Source organism: Theropithecus gelada, chromosome 4 (assembly GCF_003255815.1).
Source record: "Theropithecus gelada isolate Dixy chromosome 4, Tgel_1.0, whole genome shotgun sequence".
NCBI classification, from domain to species: Eukaryota; Metazoa; Chordata; class Mammalia; order Primates; family Cercopithecidae; genus Theropithecus; species Theropithecus gelada.
This window is the reverse complement of record NC_037671.1, coordinates 137,925,094-137,946,488: the sequence shown is the minus strand read 5'-3', so window position 1 is coordinate 137,946,488 and position 21,395 is coordinate 137,925,094. Positions and strand designations below refer to the sequence as shown.

Below are 21,395 nucleotides of genomic sequence, written 5' to 3'. Positions count from 1 at the left end.
GTAAAATTTTTGATACTATAACTTTAAAAAATTAAGTTCAACTCCTGGGATTTAAAAACCTCTAGCCAATTTAGTATTTTTTTTAGTATTACTTTTGCATTGTTATGTATTAAAATTTTTGTTAACTTATAAAAATATCCAAAAGCATTTATAATTTTCTTTCAGGGATAAAATATGATGGATAAACTCTGCCCATATCAATTCTATTTATTTTTACATATATATATCATATATATACACATATATGATATATATCCATATATATGATTATATATAATATATAGTGTGTGTGTATATATATCTCTTAATTTTACACTGACGCTTGTGTCAGTTTTAAATTTATTGTCTTTTAGCTCCAAATATGTGCTTTCTTGTTCTGCTTTATGAAAATGGAACTGGACCCTGTAAACTGTTCTCCTTTGCCAGTGGGCATGACATTTGGCTTTATCAATAGAAGACTGATTCCGGTTCCCTATTTTGTAAATCAACTTCCGCTGCATTTTCAGGTCAGGTTTTCCCCAATCACGAGCAGCTTCTGAGAAGCTCTAGGGTCTGTGGTAGCTTTGGTTGAGCCCTTAGACTGCACCCTCTTTGAAGAGATCTGAATCTCAGTCTTGGGGAAACCCTATTCTAAGTCTCTGGTCTCTTTATTACGGACTTTCCTTAAGTCTGGAGGTAGTAGCTGATTTTTCTGCAGCTGCATATTCTTGGCTGCTTAGAGTTGTCTTTGAGTCTTCTTAAGTGGTTAACCACATTTTACTAGTCAAATTTATTTATTTACTTATTTATTTGACAGACTCTCACTCTGTCACCCAGGCTGGAGTGCAGTGACAGGAACACAGCTCACTGCAGCCTCGACCTTCTGGACTCTCTGTGGGGAAACCCTTGCTTCTACATTTTTAATTTTTAAAAATCCTTTTGGAATTGTATACAGGGATCCATATTTATTAAATGCTTCTAACTGATGATGAAGAAGAGACAGACATTAAGAATCTCATTCTTCAAAAGAAGCTTTTTTTGGGGGAGTAAAAGACTTACAGACAAGTAAATTTTATTATTAGAGTATGATAAGCATTGCTGTAGAAGACTGTGCAAGATACAATGATAGCAGCCCATGTTGGATGGGAATAAGGGTGGGGGTCAAACAGACTTTATAGAGAAGTTGTCATTAAGGTGAATCTTCAAGGATGCAAAGATGAAAGGTCTACATAGCTTAGGAAGGAGATGGCAACGCACACTGAGGAAAAAAGTAAGAACATGTCAAGAGAAAAAAAAAAACATATATATCTCTCTCTCAAACAAGGCAAACTTGAGGAATGCCAAGTAGTTCAGCATTGCCCTAATCTGCAAGATGTATGTGTGTGTGTGTTTGTGTTGTGGGATGGTAATGTAGGGAGGGGAAATGGCAGCCTTGAGAACAGTGCAAAATGAGCCTGGAGGGGTAGGCTAGCTGCAGACCAGAAAGGACTTTGCATGTCATGCTAAAAAATTTGGATTTCATTTCACAGCAACTACAGACCCAAAAAATGCAAGAGAAATTAATGTATACAAGAAAGTTAAAAGTAATTTGTTTTAGGCACCTTCATTATGTGGAATCTACTACTGAAGGATTTAAATAAATTCAAATACTCAGACCTGGCCTGAAGTTAAAAGAGGGGAGACGACCATATATGAAATATTTAAGTATTAGGAAGTAGCAAGAAGCACTAAATTGAATGACAAAGACCAAAACGTGCATTGGAGTCTGAAAGTGGGAGAGGTCAGAGTAATTAGGGAGAGGGTAGAACTTGGGCAGGGTCCTAGAGCACTGGAGGGACTGCATTTTAGGAAAAGATCTGAATAAACAGCCTTTTAGACCAGGGGAAGCATGACCACAGAATGGCTTGGCAGCAGGAGAGATCCTGAGCTGAAAGGGGATGTTGACAGAAAAGGTTAAGAAAACCAAACACCGCATGTTCTCACTCATAGGTGGGAACTGAACAATGAGATCACTTGGACTCGGGAAGGGGAACATCACACACCGGGGCCTATCATGGGGAGGGGGAAGGGGGGAGGGATTGCACTGGGAGTTATACCTGATGTAAATGACGAGTTGATGGGTGCTGACGAGTTGATGGGTGCAGCACGCCAACATGGCACAAGTATACATATGTAACAAACCTGCACGTTATGCACATGTACCCTAGAACTTAAAGTATAATAATAATAATAATTAAAAAAAAAAAAGAAAAGGTTAAGATTGTAAGACAGAGCTTCTGGAAAGACAAACCTATGGCACTGTGTCTCTACCTCCCCCTTCCACAACCACGCCACCTCTCTGTTGCTGCTGAGCCCAGAGGCAGCTCCAGTTCTCTCTGAATCCATTGCTCAAGGAGCCATTTCAAATCAGGAGTTTATTCTCTAGGATACCATTATAAATTTTTGACTGGTGAATTGTTGATTATACAGCTTTTTCTGATCTTATTGTTGTAGATGACTGATAGAAGGGAGGATCCCCAATGTGGAAGCCAGAAAATGTTGAAATGTCCTTTTATATTTAAGTTGCATTTCAGGTGTTGAGAGGTTACATGTTTCAGCTGTTAGTTTGGAAAACATAAGGCATACTTGCATTAAATTTACATTGATTCTATCTCCAAAAGAAGCAGTGCCATAACACACCAAATGTCATACATCAGAATGTCATACTGAGAAAGAACTGTTTCCCATTTCTGTTTCTCCCTTCGGATATGACTGACCTCAGACACAGGAATTCAGAAATCTCACTGCCTGCCCCTTTGCCATTAAGAAAACAGATACTGGCTCCCCAAACCTATGATGAAGAAAGAGGCTGGAAGAACTCTCAGAAGAGTTTTCAAGACTATGAGTGCCCTTGCCAAAACCCAGTGGAAAAGTCCCTAGAGAAACAGAAGCCATAGAAGTTTAAAGGTTTGGTTATTTTTTAAAGTTTTTACTACCTTCCCAGTAAATAGTGCCTTAATTCTTCATTCTTACTAGCCAATTGTCATTTAGCACCCCATAATTCTCTTATTAAAACCTAGAGGGAGAGTTCTTATTTTCAAGGATGGGTAAATTTAACTGCCTTGCTCTCTCCTACAACTTTGCAAAGTAGTTCAGGGGACAAAGTTCTTCTCATTTTTTCCCCCTGAATATATTCCTCTTTTATTGTACAACATAAAACCTTAACTACTGAGAATCAAATGTACCATAAGAGAAAAATACCTCATTGCAGAGTAATTGCACAGTGCAAACAATCTTAGACGTACTCTCTAGCCTTGGCTCTGTGGAGGTGTAACTAATTATTTGACTCTCAGAAAGCTTTTCAACCTCCTTGTCTTCTCTTTAATTAGTAAATGTGGATAAAGGGATATATATATATATGTGTGTGTGTATATATACACACACACACACACAAACACACACACATATATATATTTATATATATGACTACTATCAGGATGAAATGAGATGATAGATATCGAGAGTGGTTTTCAAACATGTTTCTTATAGTAACATAAGAAATTATTCGCTGTTATTCTAATTTATAGTTTTCCTTATGTACGCTTATGATCAAGAAATCTAGATGATGGTGTGGGAAAATATTTCCCTAATGTAATGACATAGATGCATGGTGGTATTTTCAGTGGACTGTACATTTTATTGCCCCAGTTGCATGTACAGTGATATACCAGCCAGAAGACCAGTGATTTTCTACGTGGCTGCATCTTCATCTTCACTCATTCATTTAACAAATATTTATTGAATGCCTACTATGTGCCAGGCATTGTTTCACGTACTGAAGATACTGCATAAAGAGATCATGCGTCTTCTTTCCTGTATCTTATTTTCTAATTAGAAAAGACATAAACCAGTAAATAGGCAGTATGCCAGGTGGTGTTAAGTGTAATGAGGAAAAATAAAGCAGGAAACGAGAATATTAAGCAGGAGTCAGCAAACTACGTCCAACTGACCACATCGGGCCTCCTGCCTGGTTTTGTAAATAAAGCTTTATTGGAACATAGCCCCCAGCATTCATTTACACTTTTCTCATTAGCTACTTTAAGTTAAATAGTTGAAACACAGACCATCTGGTCCACAAAGCCTAATATATTTGCTCTCTGGCCCTTTACAAACAAATTTGAGGTTTCTGATGTTGGCCATCGAAGGCTGTTTCAAGAACTTTAACTTTTATGCTGAGTGAAATATAATGACCATGGTGGGAGTAACTTACTCTAACTTATGTTTTAGAAACATTATCCTGGTGGCTGTGATGGGAATGGACTCAGGAGCAAGCGTGGAATCTCAGGATGGTTTTGAATGTGGCTCAACACAAATTCATAAACTTTCTTAAAAGATGAGATTTTTTGTGATATATATATATATTTTATAGCGCATCAGCTGTTGTTAGTGTTAGTGTATTTTATGTGTGGCCCAAGACAAATCTTTTTCTTCCAATGTGGCCCAGGGAATCCAAAAGATTGGACACCCCTGATTTAGACAGTGATTGCAGTGATGCAGAGGAGAGAGATATCATAGAGTAGTAAGGATGAGAATGAGGTGATAACAATAAGGATTAGTTCCTGGATATAGTTTTGAAGTTAATGCAGTGAAGGATTACGGCTTAAAGAGTTAGAAGGTTGGAATTTCCATCAATTGAAATGGGGTAGCCACTAGAGAAGCATGTTTGGGGATGGAAATTAGCAGTTTGGTTTGTACATAGTAGGTCTGCAATATCATGTGGCCATTGAACTAGACATGCCAACAAGTCAGGGGACTATGTGAGCTCAGAATTCAGGGGTGAGGTCTAGGTTGGAGATAAAAATCTCATGTTTACCTACATACAGGTGAGGTTTAATGCCATTAGATAGAACAAACTCATCAAGAGAACATTTTTCTGCTCTATTCCATCTGCCAGTTAGTGCTCAGATGGCTTCTTTATTTGCTGGACTGTTTTTGCTAGATAGAGTTTTAGGTAGTGGGACATATGCTTTTTGCATATTTCTTGATAGCATTTTGATTTATTGTCCTGTTCCTACTTTTAGCTTGAAGTAAGTAGGAAATGGAGAATTTTTTTAGTTAAAAATGATATCCTGGGCCTAGTTTTGGAAAGCAAAAATCCTGTAAAATGTGTGTCCGCTTCAAGAAGTCAGAATCATTTTACCCAGGCACATTTTTCTTGGAATGGGTAAAGCGAAGAGAATAAGTTACATTTATTAAATACCTACTATGTGCCAGTGATTTTACAAACAATAGTTCATTCCAGGGTTCTCTTTTTGAATTTGCAAAATTGGGAGGGAATTACTTTCATATTTCTATTATTTTTTACTTCCAGATGGAAATTCAATAAGGACAATTTCTGTCTCTTACTATTTCAACATCTCTCATATCAGAGAAAAATTGAAAATATAATTCCAAATTAGTGCAAATACATTCCTGACTTTCATGAGTTCACTTTTGGTCACTTCTAAATGAGCATTCTATTTATTGGAACAGGTTGGTTCTTTCCACTTATTGGTGTTCTCTTTCCAAGGCTCAATAAAATTCCACAAAGCATCAACCTGAAGAATAACAGTCATGCAAAAAAGCTCATCATCACTGGTCATTAGAGAAATGCAAATCAAAACCACAATGAGATACCATCTCACGACAGTTAGAATGGTGATTATTAAAAAGTCAGGAAACAACGGATACTGGTGAGGCTGTGGAGAAATAGGAACACTTTTACACTATTGGGAGTATAAATTAGTTCAACCATTGTGGAAGACAGTGTGGTGATTCCTCAAGGATCTAGAACCAGAAATACCATTTGACCCAGCAATCCCATTACTGGGTATATACCCAAAGGATTATAAATCACTCTACTATAAAGACACATGCACACATATGTTTATTGCAGCACTATTTACAATAGCAAAGACTTGGAATCAACCCAAATGCCCATCAATGATAGACTGGATAAAGAAAATGTGGCACATATATACCATGGCATACTATGCAGCTATAAAAAAGAATGAGTTCATGTCCTTTGCAGGGACATGATGAAGCTGGAAACCATCATTCTCAACAAATTAATACAGGAACAGAAAACCAAACACTGCATGTTTTCATTCATAAGTGGGAGTAGGACAGTGAGAACACATGGACACAGGGAGGGGAACATCACACACCAGGGCCTGTTGGTGGGTTGAGGGCAAGGGGAGGGAGAGCATTAGCACAAATACCTAATGTATGTGGGGCTTGAAACCTAGATGATGGGTTGATAGGTACAGCAAACCACCATGGCACATGTATCAAATAGGCACATGTATACCTATATAACAAACCAGCAGGTTCTGCACATGTATCCCAGAACTTAAAGTAAAACAAAATAAAATAAAATAAAAAAACAACAGCCAAAAAAAAAAAAATTGACATAACAAAAAAAAAAAAAAAAAGGAAATAGGCATATTTGTAGCCATGGACTATGCAAGAGTGGAGGACACAGTGTAAATTGTTCAGCTCTCTTGATTAAAATGCACATATATTAAATATAGCTGAGAATGTAAAGAAATGCAATCTACTTGTGGATCATCAATCTGGAATCACCCCTCATCACCTGGAGCCAGGTTTCTCAACCATAACACTATTGGCACTCTGGACCAGAATTTTTTTTTTTTTTTTTTTTTTTTTTTTGGGGACTGTGCTATGTAGGCTGTTTATTTAGCAGCATCTTTGGTCTCTACCCCTAGGTGCCACAAGCAAACCCCTCTCATCCAGTTGTGACAAGCAAAAATATCTCCAGAGATTGTCAAATGCTTTCTGGGGGTGGGGGTTGGGAGTGGGGTGGGGAGAGTTGATAATCTAGAAGTTAAGTTATATTTCTTTTAGTCTAGCATTGAAAGTCCTCTATGGTTTGGCCCAGTGTGGTGTCTCATGCCTGTAATCCCAGCACTTTGGGAGGCCTAGGTGGGTGGATCATGAGGTCAGGAGATCTAGACCATCCTGGCTAATATGGTGAAACCCCGTCTCTACTAAAAATACAAAAAAAGTTAGCGGGGTGTGGTGGCGGGCGCCTGTAGTTCCAGCTACTGGAGAGGCTGAGGCAGGAGAATGGCGTGAACTCGGGAGGCAGAGGTTGCAGCGAGCCAAGATTGCGCCGCTGCACTCCAGCCTGGGCGACAGAGTGAGACTCCGTCTCAAAAAAAAAAAAAGAAAAGAAAAGAAAAAAAATGTTTTAATAAACAAAATTAAAAAGTATAGGTTTTATAGCATGGCCAAGATGGATTCTAGTCTTAGTAGTGCCACTTACATCAGCACTGTCCAATAGAAATATGAGATATATGTGCAAATTTAATAGTTTCTAGTAGCCACATTAGACAAGTAAAAATAAAAGGTGAATTTAATTTGATTAACATTTATGATGTAGCCCATTACATCCAAAATGTTATCATTTCCATATGTAATCACCATGAATGATGAAAGAGGTATTGTACATTCTTTTATCTATACCAAGCCTTTATAATCTGATGTATATTTTACTCTTACACACATCTCAGCACAGAGTAGGCATATTTCAGTGCTCAGTGTGCTAGTGGCTGCTGACTTGCACAGCATGACCTTACATCTATTTTTCCATCTCATGGATGCTGTTGTGTTTAAACTGCTTTATCATCAAAACCAAACCCAACTTTCTCCCCATACACCTGCTTCTTCTAGCTCCCCATCTGGACTAAGGCCAGCAGCATCCATTTGAGCCAGAGGCCCCTGCAGCATCTTGGCTTGGTCCCCATCTTGGCTTTTGTTCACACATCCACATCCAAAAGATCTCCAACCTCTGTCAATTTTAACACATATTTTCTCAAAAGACTTATTTTCGATAATCCCATGGGCATAACCTCACTTCAGGTTCCAAAGGACTTCGTACCCCACTTCCCTCACTGCAGCCTCTTGCCTGTCCACCCATTCTCCACACTGCTGTCCATGCAACACAGGAGCACAGACCTAACTGTGCCATTCCTCAAACCTCCCACAGATTTCAGGAATCAAATCTAACCTCCGGCCCTGTGTTCAACGAAGCAACCAAGTGCGTGCAATCATTCTTCCAGCCTTCTCCTTCCAGTTTCCCCATGCACACCTTATTTCCATTGTTGCAGACCACTCTCTGTCTCCTAAGGACTCTGCACTTAATTCACTTTTGCTTGGGGCTTTGTCCCTCTGTCTGGGAAGTTCTTTACCTTCTTTTCCCCTTCTTTGCTTGTTGAGCTCTTACTTTACTTTTATGACAAATGGAAACTCCTCTGAGAGGCATTTTTACTTTTATGACAAATGAAAACTCCTCTAAGAGGCTCTGCAGGCTTGGTCTTCCTCTCTCCTTTCCACATCGTTTGTGCCCTCATGTGTGTGTGTGTGTCAAAGAACATTGGTACTCAACTTCTGATGCACTAGGAAATTCATCTTCTGATCCTTTCTATTCCCCCTTCTGCTCTGTTAACACTAGCAAAACAAATTATTTCCTTTCTTTAGTGAATTAATTTAGAGAGAATTGTTCACTTATTCAACAGGCAAGTGTCCTTTAAAAATAAAAGGGCCCCCTCATCGCCTTAGTATGTGTCACCACAACAAAAGCGTGTACATTTCTTTTTGTTAATATAAGTAGAAGAGTAGATTGTATTAAAAATGCATATATGTGCTTATTTGTTTTCAATATGCACAAATTTTATTCATCTTTGTGACCCAGGATTCAGAATCCAGAAGTAGGACTAGACTATAATAGGAATGCCGCAAATGTCTCTTTTGAGTTGACATCACTATTTCTGGCCCGTGAGATTCAAAATGAGTCATGGTCTGTTGGGTCCTCTTCATCCTTGAATCCAAAAGACATCCTCCACTCTCAGAGTCAGGAGTCCAGACACACCGACATGCTCTAACACCTACACCAGGACAGGCACAAGGACAGGCGCAGATACACAGATGCAGGTGCACAGGCATAGAGGGGGTAACTTGTTAAAAACTAAACCTACCTTGAGCAACTTTTTCGTAACTCTGGCTAGAAAGAAACTATTAAGCTCTCCAATTCCCAGTTTTAGAAAATATTGTAAAGCGCAGTTTTAATCAAATTTTTAGAAAAGTGTTATTAATAAATTGAAATATTGACTCTTGGGAATTTTAACTTTTCCAATTTCCCAGGTTCAAAGTTTGGTGCTGAACAATATACAGTAAAATAACCAAGTCAACTAGGAGAAGAAGAAATGGGGGGTCATTGAAAAATATCACATATAATTATAAATTTTAGTTATTTCTGTACCCAACTATTTGTATTATTTAATTATTGTCAATGATATTTTTAGAAATTGGGTTTGGGAACTGGCAGTATCCGGTAGTATATTTTAAAAGAGAAATAGGATTAAGTAGCTTGCAACTTGCTCCCGGGTAGTTTGGTGATGGGACATGTTGATGACATTTAGCTGGGTACATCCAGCTAGAGTGAAAACAAAACACAAAGGTAAAATTGTCATCTGAAAAGGATATTTTCATTCTTTGAAAACATTCCTGTGGCTTAGGCTAAAATTAATGCACTGGAGGTTTTCTTTAAATAGAAATTCTTAATAATATTTGAGCAGCTGGTGCAGTAGATGTCAATGTACAACCCTCACGACTTTATGTTGTTTTTGAGGGTTACAATTAGCCCTTTATTAAAATATGAAGAAGAAAAGGGTATAATATTCAATTAATAGTGATTTTTTTCCACACAGCATAAATTCACATTTTTTAAAATTTAGAAATACATGTTAAATATCAATCTCTTATGCTTGAAATTAGTAAAAGTCAGGAATGAATGTATAAAAGACGTTCTCAGTTTGGGTCCTGAATTCTCTTTTGCCATTAGCATTTTCAAGGCTTTGTTTGTTTGTTTGTTTGTTTTTTGTACACATCTACCACCCAGACGTAACATCTCACTTGACCCAAATTCAGGACCCAGTTCTTTCAAAAGAGCCACGGAAGGTTGTTTCTTATCTGCACATTGATGTAAGCACTGCTTCATGTAAATGGTAATTACTTCTATGTGGCACCAATTCCTAGTTACTTGCTTTTGACTGGAGAACAAAGACACAAAAACACACAAAGGCACAATCTAGGTGGGGTTGCTCGGTTCAAGGACTTTTTAAAAAATCAGGCCCAAAGGGGTATTGTTATTTGATTCCTTGGTTTGCTTGTTTTACCTCTAGACATTGTGACGTCAAAAAAAGATTGGGAGAAATGCAGGATGGTACTAACATTACTGAATTCATGTGATGTTAAGCACCATGTCAGGTTTTTTACATGAATTATTTCAATGTATAAAAATTTTATGGGTTAAGTATTATTTTTAGCCCCAATCTTCAACTCTAACAATAAAGAAAATGAGCTTTGGAAATGCTGTCACTTGTCTAAGGTCCCAGGGCTAACATGTCTTAGAGCTGGGATTCAGCTCATTGTCCCTACTGGAGCATATGACCTCCCATCATGCCAAGACTGAGTCACACAATGGAATAAATTATGTGCAGTTCACAAACAGTTAATTTAAGCAAATGTAAGTAGACACACACAATGGGGGCTTGTACCAGCTCAGAAGAGCTGATAGTTAAATTTTCAAGTGCCAGTTGTTATACATAGACATTAATACAAATTAAATTCTATAAACTTAAAATTTAATAAATTATGTTTTTAGAAGGTAATAAAATTCAAAACTTATATCTCCCCCATTACTTTTCTCTATTTTACCATTATATGTGTTCTTGAGGTTATTAATGTCTATTGGGTGGAAAAACCATATAATAATGTGCAACTCCACATTTAATGGCTTTCCCTTGTTGCTTGAAATTGTCCCCCACCCCAGGAGAGCAAATTGTTCATGTTTACCAGCACACCACTGTGCATAGCTCTTATAAACAATGTGCATACTTCGATTGTTTTATGGTTTCTCTTTGTATGAATTCATGAACATTCAACACATATTTACTTAGAACTCACTGTGTGCCAAGTATTGCTGGACACACTTCCACAAGCATTATCTTGTTTATATCTCTTAAAACAGCTTAGAGGTAGATCTCATTGTTTTTATTTTACAGATTAAAAATTCGGATTTAAAGTAGTTGAGTAACTTTTTTAAGGTCACAGAGCTAGTAAGTAGTGGAGCACAGACTTGACTCCACGTTGTGTGAATCTGTCCTTAACACCACAGCTGCAGTGACTGACTGTGTAAAGAGCCCAGGACAGAATTATAGTCAAGGGAAAACATTCTATTGAGGCTCTGCTGCTTCTTCGCCTGTTTTACTACCACTATATTCATTTGAGTAAACAATCAACATATCCATTTGAATGCAACATGACAGTCAATAATGTTGAATAGAAAAATGAAGGCTAGAGTAGAGGATGAGAGGAGCTGAGGGAGAAAAGGTAAAAACAAGTGGCCATTCAGACTAGCTGTGTCATGCAAGGAAAAGATTTGTAATGTCCCTGTACCAAAAACTGGGTGACATTCAGACTAGCTGTGTCATGCAAGGAAAAGATTTTTAATGTTCCTGTACCACAAACTGGGTGATCCAGTTGCAACATTCTGAACACAGTTTTCCCAGTAAGAATTTTATTAAGAAGAAAAAGAGCTGATGACACCTTTTTTTTTTCTTTTTTAAGCACAGTAAGGCAGTCTTCATTCAGGACCTTCATGGTAGATATCGAGACCACTGCAATGGGATTTTGCAGTTGGGGAGAGAGATTGGACTAGAAACTGATTACAGCTTGGGCAAAGTAGGAATTTATAGCCAAGGAGCAGAGTAGGGGTCAGTGATGGAAAATTACTGAGAGGAAACATCAGGGGTAAGAACAATTCTGGTTAAACTAATCTAACAGGATTCTTGCTGAAGACAAGTCAAGGTGATTAGACATCACCTGGAGGATGACAGAGGATAAGAAGGCTGATCAAACACTGAGGATGATCAGATATTGAGGCTGTGGGAAGGATTCTTTCAAATTTGATAGGGTTCTTTGCTCATACTGGATTTTACAAGGAAGTACATAGATGAGCCTAGGAAAGGTTCAGGAGTTTGACCAAGCAGAGAATCTTTGTCAGTCTCATACTCTTGTCCTTTGAACACCCTAAGCCCATTTCCTCATTTGGTTGACTTGCGGTTCATTATAGTACCTATTCTAGAGTTGATTATGGTATGGAATGCTCAGCTGTTACTTGGTAATATAGAGTCAAAGTCAAGGTACGTATGTGTGTATATAATATATATAATATGTTATGTATTTTCTAATATATCTTTCAAAGTAGAAATTTTAGAGGTGCTTAAATGGAAAATCTTAGTTTTTATAATTTCCAGAAAGCAATTTCATAGATCAGAAACACAAACCCCAGAATCTTGGTAGTTTAATACAACACCACTGAGTGAACAAGGTTTTCTGCTTGCTCACATCATAATCTGAGGCAAGTCAGGTGTTAGTGGTTTGGTGGTTCTCCAGTGACGTCTCAGGAATCCAGATGCTTCAGTTTTCCAATGACTCCATTTCAGAGTTCTTCACTTCCAGCCAAGGCATCAGTGGAGAATTTGCATCTGTTCTTAGCTGCTTCAGATCAGACTTCAATTCGCATTCTTATCATTGGGCTTCAGTTAACTGCACACTTAACTGCAAGGGAGACTGGAAAATGTCAGGAAGCATGTGGACAATTGGTCCCAGGGACGGTCTCTTCTGTGTTCCTATAGGATACAAAGCTTTCTTTTATTCCGTCCACTCTTATTTTACTCTCTAGTCAAAGTAGATTTCTCTCTGCCAAATACAGCAGAAGAAATGAAGTGTGACTCATTAAGAATATATCTATTCTTTTTCCTAATGGCAAGATTTAGACAATGCAATTTGAAATCAAGTTGACAGAGAATAGTCAGTGTCGTTGAGCTGCTTCGCTTGCAGAGCGTTCTCTAAAAAGAAGGCTGTCAAATTTTTCATTATGTTTGCTCCTTAGCATTAAAATCAGAGAACTCCAAAAGAACATTAGAGAAATTTGTCATGGTATTTTTATATATCAGTCAATAAACCATGCCATTTACTGAAGCTTAACTTTCTTCTTTGTGTATTTTATGTAAATTTCTTGCTTTAATTGGCACCATTAAAAATATTATATGAGAATATTTAACATTTACTCATTTTAAATGTTTATTCATTTAAAAGTGGGCTCTTGGACATTGTCTTGTTAGAATTCCCAAGGCCCAGTGTAAAATTTGGCATTATAAATTAATGTGCGGTCTTAAAACAGCCACTCCTCTAGAGTAGCTAAACCATCATCAAATATTAATACAGGGTTTATGTGACCATTTCTGATTTTTGTCTCAAATCTCACACCAAGCACAGTTAAAAGATACAGAATGATTTGCCAGGAACTAAGAGGGTTCCTGTAACTCAGTACTTTCAAAGCTAAAACCAGGAAAATTCTAGACAAACCACAATGAGTTGGTCACACTCAGTGTTCTTCCTTGAAACACAGTTTTAGTTTCTTGTAATTGACTTTGTATTTTTATCTCAGGTTTTATTCCCTGTTCTGTGAATGAGAAAAAGACACTATAATGTAGTATTCAGGCATCTACAAGAAGAGGAAAACAGACCATCCAAATGGATTTCCGATAAGTATGTTTGGGAAAATGAAGGTTTCATCGTGGAAGAGAAAATTCGCCATAAATCTCAGTCTCAGTGGAGGAAGTATTCCGTTTTCACAATTAGGTCTTTATACCTAAATATTTTCTCACTTGATTTTAAATTAATTTTAAATTTCAGATTAATTTGGTATAGCAAGAAAAGCAAATAACAACACAAAGAGAGGAACTTTTGACCTGGCAACCCAAGCTCATAGCATCCAAACTCTCCATTTACCTTTTGATGATAGCTAGCTTGCTGCAATTTTCTTTTTTAGTACCCTCAACACATGAGATGAAAAGGTGAAACTGCTGGTGTGACATTTAAAAGTTATGATTTTGGCAAGTTTGCTTAAGACAAACATGCTTTGCTTTTAAAATGACCTCTTCGTCTCTTTTTGGTAAACATTTGTGGCCAGGTGCAGTGGCTCACACCTGTAATCCTAGCACTTTGGGAGGCTGAGGTGGGTGGATCACCTGAGGTCAGGAGTTTGAGACCAGCCTAGCCAACACTGCGAAACCTCGTCTCTACGAAAAATACAAAAATTAGCTGGCCATGGTGGTGGGCACCTATAATCCCAGCTACTTGGGAGGCTAAAGCAGTAGAATAGCTTGAACCTGGGGGCAGAGGTTGCAGTGAGCTGAGATCACAGCACTGCACTCCAGCCTGGGTGACAGAGCAAGACTCTGCCTCAAAACAAAACAAAACGAAAATTGCATTACTCTTAATATTCTGTTTCTTATATGGAACTTAAGGTTTTGCTGTTGTTTTATTGTCCTTCCCTGGCACTGCTCTGTAGAAATTCACTGACATGTTATTCTCCCTCTGCAAACACGTGGCACTGCGATAGAAAGATAAAATGTAAAATGAAGTCACAAGGAAGTCGAATTCACTTCCAAACAGTGAAGAGAGGAAAGAAAAGTTAGATTTTAGAAAGTGGCTTGTGATCCTTAGGTACAGTTAAGTGAGACTGAGAATGAAGTCAACCTAGAGAAAAGCAGAGTTGAGACATGGAAAGAAAGAGAATGTGAACTACTGATGGCATGTGGTGGTGGTGGTGCAGGGAGGACAGCTAGAGAGATCAAGCCAGGATTATATCCTTTGTGACCTTGGATCTAGCCATGACTAATGTATCCCCTGGAACTTTTCAGATAATGCATATCCATATCCCCTTTGTTCTTAAGTCAGTTTATTTTCCAACAGAAAGTCTCCAACTGAAGGAAAGGTAGCATCTTAATAATTGTTTGTATTTTTATGGCTCCTCAGGACTGTGAGCCCTGTTAAGTGACACCATCTCAATTTTGTTCCCTTGAAATGCAAATACTTATTTATTTATGTATTTATTTAGTCATTCAGCAAGTGTTGATTGAGTGCTTCCAAGAGGTGGAGAGAAAGGAGGAGGGGGATGAAGGGCACAGGCTCTCGGGTGGAAGTTCCTCCACTTCTATAATGTCCTGACCTTCCCATTCTTCTGTCACTTAACTCATAAGAAGATTGTTTTGAAGATTAAATCAAGTTTACACCTTTAATATTTAAATGTTAAAAATAGCAGGTACTTTATAACTTTTAGCAATCATTACAATTGGTATCACTACTATTGATACTATCTTTCAAATGTAGGTACAAAGTCTTTCGCAAGGTGCTCTATGATGTAAGTGGGGAAGGGCAGGAGAAGGTAATTTTACAACAAGGAATTCTCAGAGTGGGTTGTAAATAAACACACACTTACTTTATGTGTCATAGTAATGAGTATTTTAAAAATATTTAGGGTATTTAAAAAAAAATAGAATTTTTCAAAATGTATTCAAATATGACCTATATAAATAAAAAGATTTTAAAAAGCAATGTGTAGTGCCTGTCATTTTAAAATAATCATGACTTTATTTTCCTTCTTATTTTATATAAAAGATAGCAAATTATACTCATTGTTCCATAGCTTTCATTTTCATTTAACATCCATGACATGACAGAAAGTTGCCTTGATTTTTATTTTACAGCTGCTTTGTATTTAACTGATTGGAAGCAACCTAACCTGTATAACCTATGTGCTGTAGATGGCCATTTGGGTTGTACCTGAACTTAGGCTATTCCAGACAATTCTATAACGAGTCATCTTCTATGCATGTCATTTGCACATGTACTAATATAGCTCTGGAAAATGGTATTGCTTTGTCTAAGAGTACATGCATTTGTAATAGGGATAAATATTGCCTACTTGTCCTCCATAGGATACCTGACCAGTAATGAATGAGGATGTTTATTTGCTGATAGTGATTCCAAAAGTGCTAATCAAAATTTCAAATGCTTTCCCTTTTGACAGGTGAAAAGGGTACCACATTTTAGATTTTGTCTTTATTTCTTTAATTGCAGCTAAAGTTGAGTATCTTTTTGTATGTTTAAGAGTCACTGTAGTTCCTTTGCTGTAAACTAGTCTACTCTGACCAGTTTCTACTGGTTGTTGGTCTTTACTTTTTCCAGGAGGTGTTTTATTTATTTATTTATTTATTTATTTATTTATTTAATTTAGGAGATTAACACAGTCTATAACAGAACAGCAAAAAGATTTTTTGTTTGGTTGGTTGTTTGCTTTTTTTTTGTCCACAAAGTACATTTTTCTTGCATAATACAAAATTTATAAATCAAATTAAAAAATTTTTCCTTTTGTAGTTTATGGGTTATTTCCAGTCAATCTGAATGGTCCTTACCTCTGTAGAGGTATAAAAAGGTAAAATTTTCTTTTGGTATTCTTGTGCTTTAATGTTTTTCACATTCAAATTATTATATGTTAGGTATTGAACCTGATGTACAGTGGGAAGGACATAACCTTCTCAGTATCATTTATTGAATTGCTACATTTAGTATAAAATGAATTACTATTTGTGTTTCAATCTATTTCAGGACCTTCTATTTTTGTTGCATTTTTAAAAATAGCTTAGAGGAGCGTGGTGTTTAATAGTAAAGCTTAAAACACCCCAGCACTGGGCATGGCTTGGAGTTGAAGTAGCAAGGATGGGTATGTGACCCCCATGAAGCTTCACATGGCAAAGTGGATGAGCAAAGCGACCATCAAACAGAAGAGACCGGTGGCCTCAGTCAGAGCAAACCCCAGGATGGCACAGGAAAAGAGCTCCTGCTTTGGAGATGGGTCCTGGCATAGCCAATCATCCAGCAACCAAACGCTCTTCCAATGCTGTACCCTGAACCAGTCACACCAACTGTGGTGGCCTTAGCACCAATAAGCTTGCCACTGTGTTAGTGCCCCAGGAGACAATGTGGGTCTGGAATTCCCGTCTGGCCACCTGGAGTAGGAAGCTGCTGAAGGAAGGCTTTTGAGACGTCTTTGCCTACTCAGGAAGGAGGCAGATAGAGGCCTGATTAGACCTCTGGTAAAACAGTGAATCAGAGCTGGAGAAATGAGTAGCATCTCAGTGTTTGCATCGGTTCAACATACACTCCCACTGCCCTGCTGCCCTGTGCGGCCCCCAGGGCTCACCACTCTCCCATTAGTCTTTCTTGGCCCATGTGTCAGTATGCAGCTGTTTAAAATGGTAAATATTTCTAACCTATTTAAATATTTAGTTGGCTTAGTATCTGCTCATTGTTTTTCACTTTCAGAGCTTTATTGGCCTCTCATCTAACTTTTCATGTAAACTTTAAAATCATCTTGTCTAGTCACATTCTCCCCACAAAAAAAGGTGATATTTTTATTAGTATGTCATTAAATTTAGAAATTAACTTTTGGAGAATCCATATCTTTACGATGCAAGGGCGTCCTGTCCAAGAACACGGTGTGTCTTTCCATTTGCTTAAATCTACTCTGGGATCTTTAAAATATTAATTCATAGAGGTATTATTCAGTCTTGTTAGGTTTATTTCTAAGCATTTTTCTTTTTCTGTTGCATTTGTGAATGAGGGATAGTGTCATTTTGGGTTTTCCAAGCATACAGTCATATATCTACAAATAGCTATTATATTAGATTCTTTGTATGTTGAAAACCAAATTATTTTTAAAATTGTATGCTTGTAAATTCTTTCTCTTCTCAGTATTGATTAGTACCTCTAGTACAATATTAAATAATGAGTTAAGGAAATCTTTGTCTTGTTTCCAACCTGTAGTAGATTATACACAAATGAGCTGGTTAAATAGTCTTTAAGAATACCTTTGTGTCTGATGCTAGAGTTTGAAGCCCACAAAGCAGGCAGTTAGGAAGGGAAGATGGATGTAAGGAAGAGAGTGAGGATAAGCTAGAACTAACACTCACGAGGATGGATTACAACACATGCCAGTTCTCAGGAGGTGCTGGAAGCCCTCACCTCACAGTTAAACAGATAACTGCCCCAGGAGTCAGAGAAGCTGAAGGTCAATCCAGGGGAAGGTGGAGTAGTTGCAGTATTGGCTACTGTTCCATGCCAGTGCAATCAGCTAGCATACCAGTACAACATGTATGAACTACAGAATGGCTGCTGCTCCATTTCTGCCCTCCAAATCTTACACAAGAATCTGTCTGTGACCCACCTTAACTGGAAACCTACAGGGAAGGGAATTTTGGGAAATCAGTTGGTTTAGACAAAGCTAGTATCACATTATAAAGTGACTATACTAATTTAATGGGCCTGTTCTAACATTTTGTTTCATTAAGAATGCTACTTCCTACATCATACTTTTTAAAAAACAGATAAGAATTGTTCTTTTTTTGTTCAAATGTATATTTAGCATTTATTGACATAATAATATGCTATTTATCTTTGATCTTTTAATGTGGTGAAAATACATAAATAGATTTTAGATACTGAATTATTCTTAGATTCTTGGAATAAACTCCATTTATCATGTCAATTATTCTTTTAAATGTACTACTGAATTCTGTTTGCTGATATTTTACTTAGAAGTTTTAATTTACAAAGCTAACAAATGAAATTTTTCTATAGATTTTCTATCTTTTCTGGGGTATATTTTAGTAAATTTTATCTAGGTTTTCAAAACTTTTATATAGAGTTGGCCAAAAGAATTTTACATTTATCTCCTAATATTCTCTATTTCTACAGTTATTTTCTTCTTATTTCTTATTTTATCTGTAATTTTTCCCCTCTGCATCTTTTTTTTGACTTATCTGGGAGTTTTTGTTGTTTTCCTCCATTTTTGATGGATTTTCCAATAAGTCTGCTTGAGATTTACCTGTTAGTTCCATGATTTTTATATTTTCTGGGTTTTTTTGTTACTTCCTGTATCTTTTAAAACTTAGTCCCTCCTCTGCTTTCCTTCCATTTTTTTCAACCTTTATAGATTGAATGTTTCTTAACTCTTTTATTTTATTATTTTACTTTTATTTTAGGTGTGGGGGTACATGTGAAGGCTTGTTACATCGGTAAATAATGTGTCCCAGGGGTTTGTTATACATATTATTTCACCACCCAAGTATTTAGCCCACCCTCAAGTAGACCCCAGTGTTTGTTGTTTCCTTGGTGTTTATAAGTTCTCATCACTTAGATCCCACTTATAAGTGAGAATATACGGTGTTTAGTTTTCTTTTCCTATGTTAGTTTGCTAAGGATGATAGCCTCCAACTCCATTCATGTTCCTGCAAAAGACATGATTTTGTTCTTTTTTATGACTGGTGGACATGTACCACATTTCTTTACCCAGTCTATCATTGATAGGCATTTAGGTTGATTCTTGTCTTCGCTATTGTGACTAGTGCTGCAATGAACATTAGCATGTATGTGTCTTTATGATAGAATGCTTTATATTCCTCTGGGCGTGTATACCCAGTACTGGGATTGCTGGGTAGAATGGTAGTTCTGCTTTTAACTCTTTGAAGAATTAGGATACTGCTTTCCACAACGGTTAAAGTAATTTACACTCCCACCAACAGTGTATACATTTTCCCTTTTCTCTGCAACCTCGCTAGCATCTGTTACTTTTGACTTTTTAACAATAGCCATTGGGATTGGTATGTGATGATATCTTATGGTTTTGATTTGCATTCTGTAACGATCAGTGATATTGAACTTTTTTCATATGATTGGCTGCATGTATGTCTTCTTTTGAGAAGTGTCTGTTCATGCCCTTTGCCCACTTTTTAATAGGGTTGTTTGTTTTTCTCTTGTAAATTTGTTTAAGTTCTTCATAGATGCTGGATATTAGACCTTTGTCAGATGCATAGTTTGAGATAGTTTTTCCCATTCTGTAGGTTGTCTGTTTACTATGTTGATAGTTCTTTTGCTGGGCAGATGCAGAAGCTCTTAAGTTTAATTAGATCCCACTTGTTAATTTTTGCTTTTGTTATAATTGCTTTTGGAGTCTTTTTCATGAAAACTTTGTCCATGCCTATGTTCAGGATGGTATTACCTCGGTTGTCTTCCAGAGTTTTTGTAGTTTTGGGTTTTACATTTAAGTCTTTAATCCATCTTGAATTGATTTTTGTATATGGTGTAAGGAAGGGGTCCAGCTTCAATCATCTGCGTATGGCTAGCCAGTTATCTCAGCACCATTTATTGACTAGGGAATCTTTTCCCCATTGCTTGTTTTTGTCAGCTTTGTCAAAGATTAGATGGTTGTAGATGGCAGCCTTATTTCTGGGTTCTCTATTCTGTTCTATTGGCTTGGCTCTTTTTTAATTCTTTTTTCTTGAGGTAATATCTAGGTCCACAAGTTTCCCTTTGAGTGTTTCTTTATTGTTTCCCACAGTTCCGTTACGTAGTGTTTTACTTATCATGTTTCCTAAACATACTGAGATTTCGGTTTATATTTTTTCTGATAAAATTTTTTTCAGTGTCCAGGTGAAAGGGCCTTTTGGTTTTCAGTTTTTGTTACTTGTGTATTTTTCTATGCGTTGTAATTGAGGAACATTGTCTATATTATTTATCCTTTTGTAAATTATTGATGTTTTTATATGTTCTGATTTTTGTTCATTTTGTAATTGTTTCATGGACTCTTAAAAAAATTTCCATTTTCAGGATGGTGTTTGAATTTCATCAATAAGATAAACTATTTCAATTATGCAATTTAGGTTTTCTATAAATATTCTTATATTTTGTTAAGGTGATTGCTAGAGACTTAAAATCAGGTGAACTAAAGACCTCTTCTATTAGTTTTTAAAAATCTATTTTTCTAGTTTACCCTGTAATTTATGTTGCATGAATATTGATGATATATTACTTGGTGGAATGTCATATCTCTACCTTAAATTATACTCTTTAGAATTATAACGTGCCATTATTTACCTTGTTAATTCTTTTTTGACTTACATTCTACTATTTTTTTTTTTTTTTTTTTTTTTTTTGAGACCTCTGTCGCACAGGCTGGAGTGCAGTGGCCCGCGATCTCGGCTCACTGCAAGCTCCGCCTCCCAGGTTCACGCCATTCTCCTGCCTCAGCCTCCCGAGTAGCTGGGACTACAGGCCCCTGCCACCACGCCCGGCTAATTTTTTGTATTTTTAGTAGAGATGGGGTTTCACCGTGGTAGCCAGGATGGTCTCGATCTCCTGACCTCGTGATCCGCCCACCTCGGCCTCCCAAAGTGCTGGGATTACAAGCGTGAGCCACCGCGCCTGGCCAACCTACATTCTACTATTAAGATTTTAATCTTTGCATCTTTAGTTGTCACTTGTCAAAGTTTGTCTATTCTTTTGTTATTCACCTTTCCAAATCACTTTGTTTTAGGTATATTTCTTTCTAATTACTTAAATGGACATACCTTCTTGATTCTGCTAACAAATAAATAATAAATCAATTATAAGTACGATTTGTTTTT

At 37.0% G+C, this 21,395-nt stretch overlaps 1 pseudogene; it reads right to left on the bottom strand.

Annotated features, from left to right (window-relative positions):
* Positions 1 to 16,675: 16,675 nt before the first annotated feature.
* Positions 16,676 to 17,065, bottom strand: LOC112622669 (annotated as a pseudogene).
* Positions 17,066 to 21,395: the final 4,330 nt, after the last annotated feature.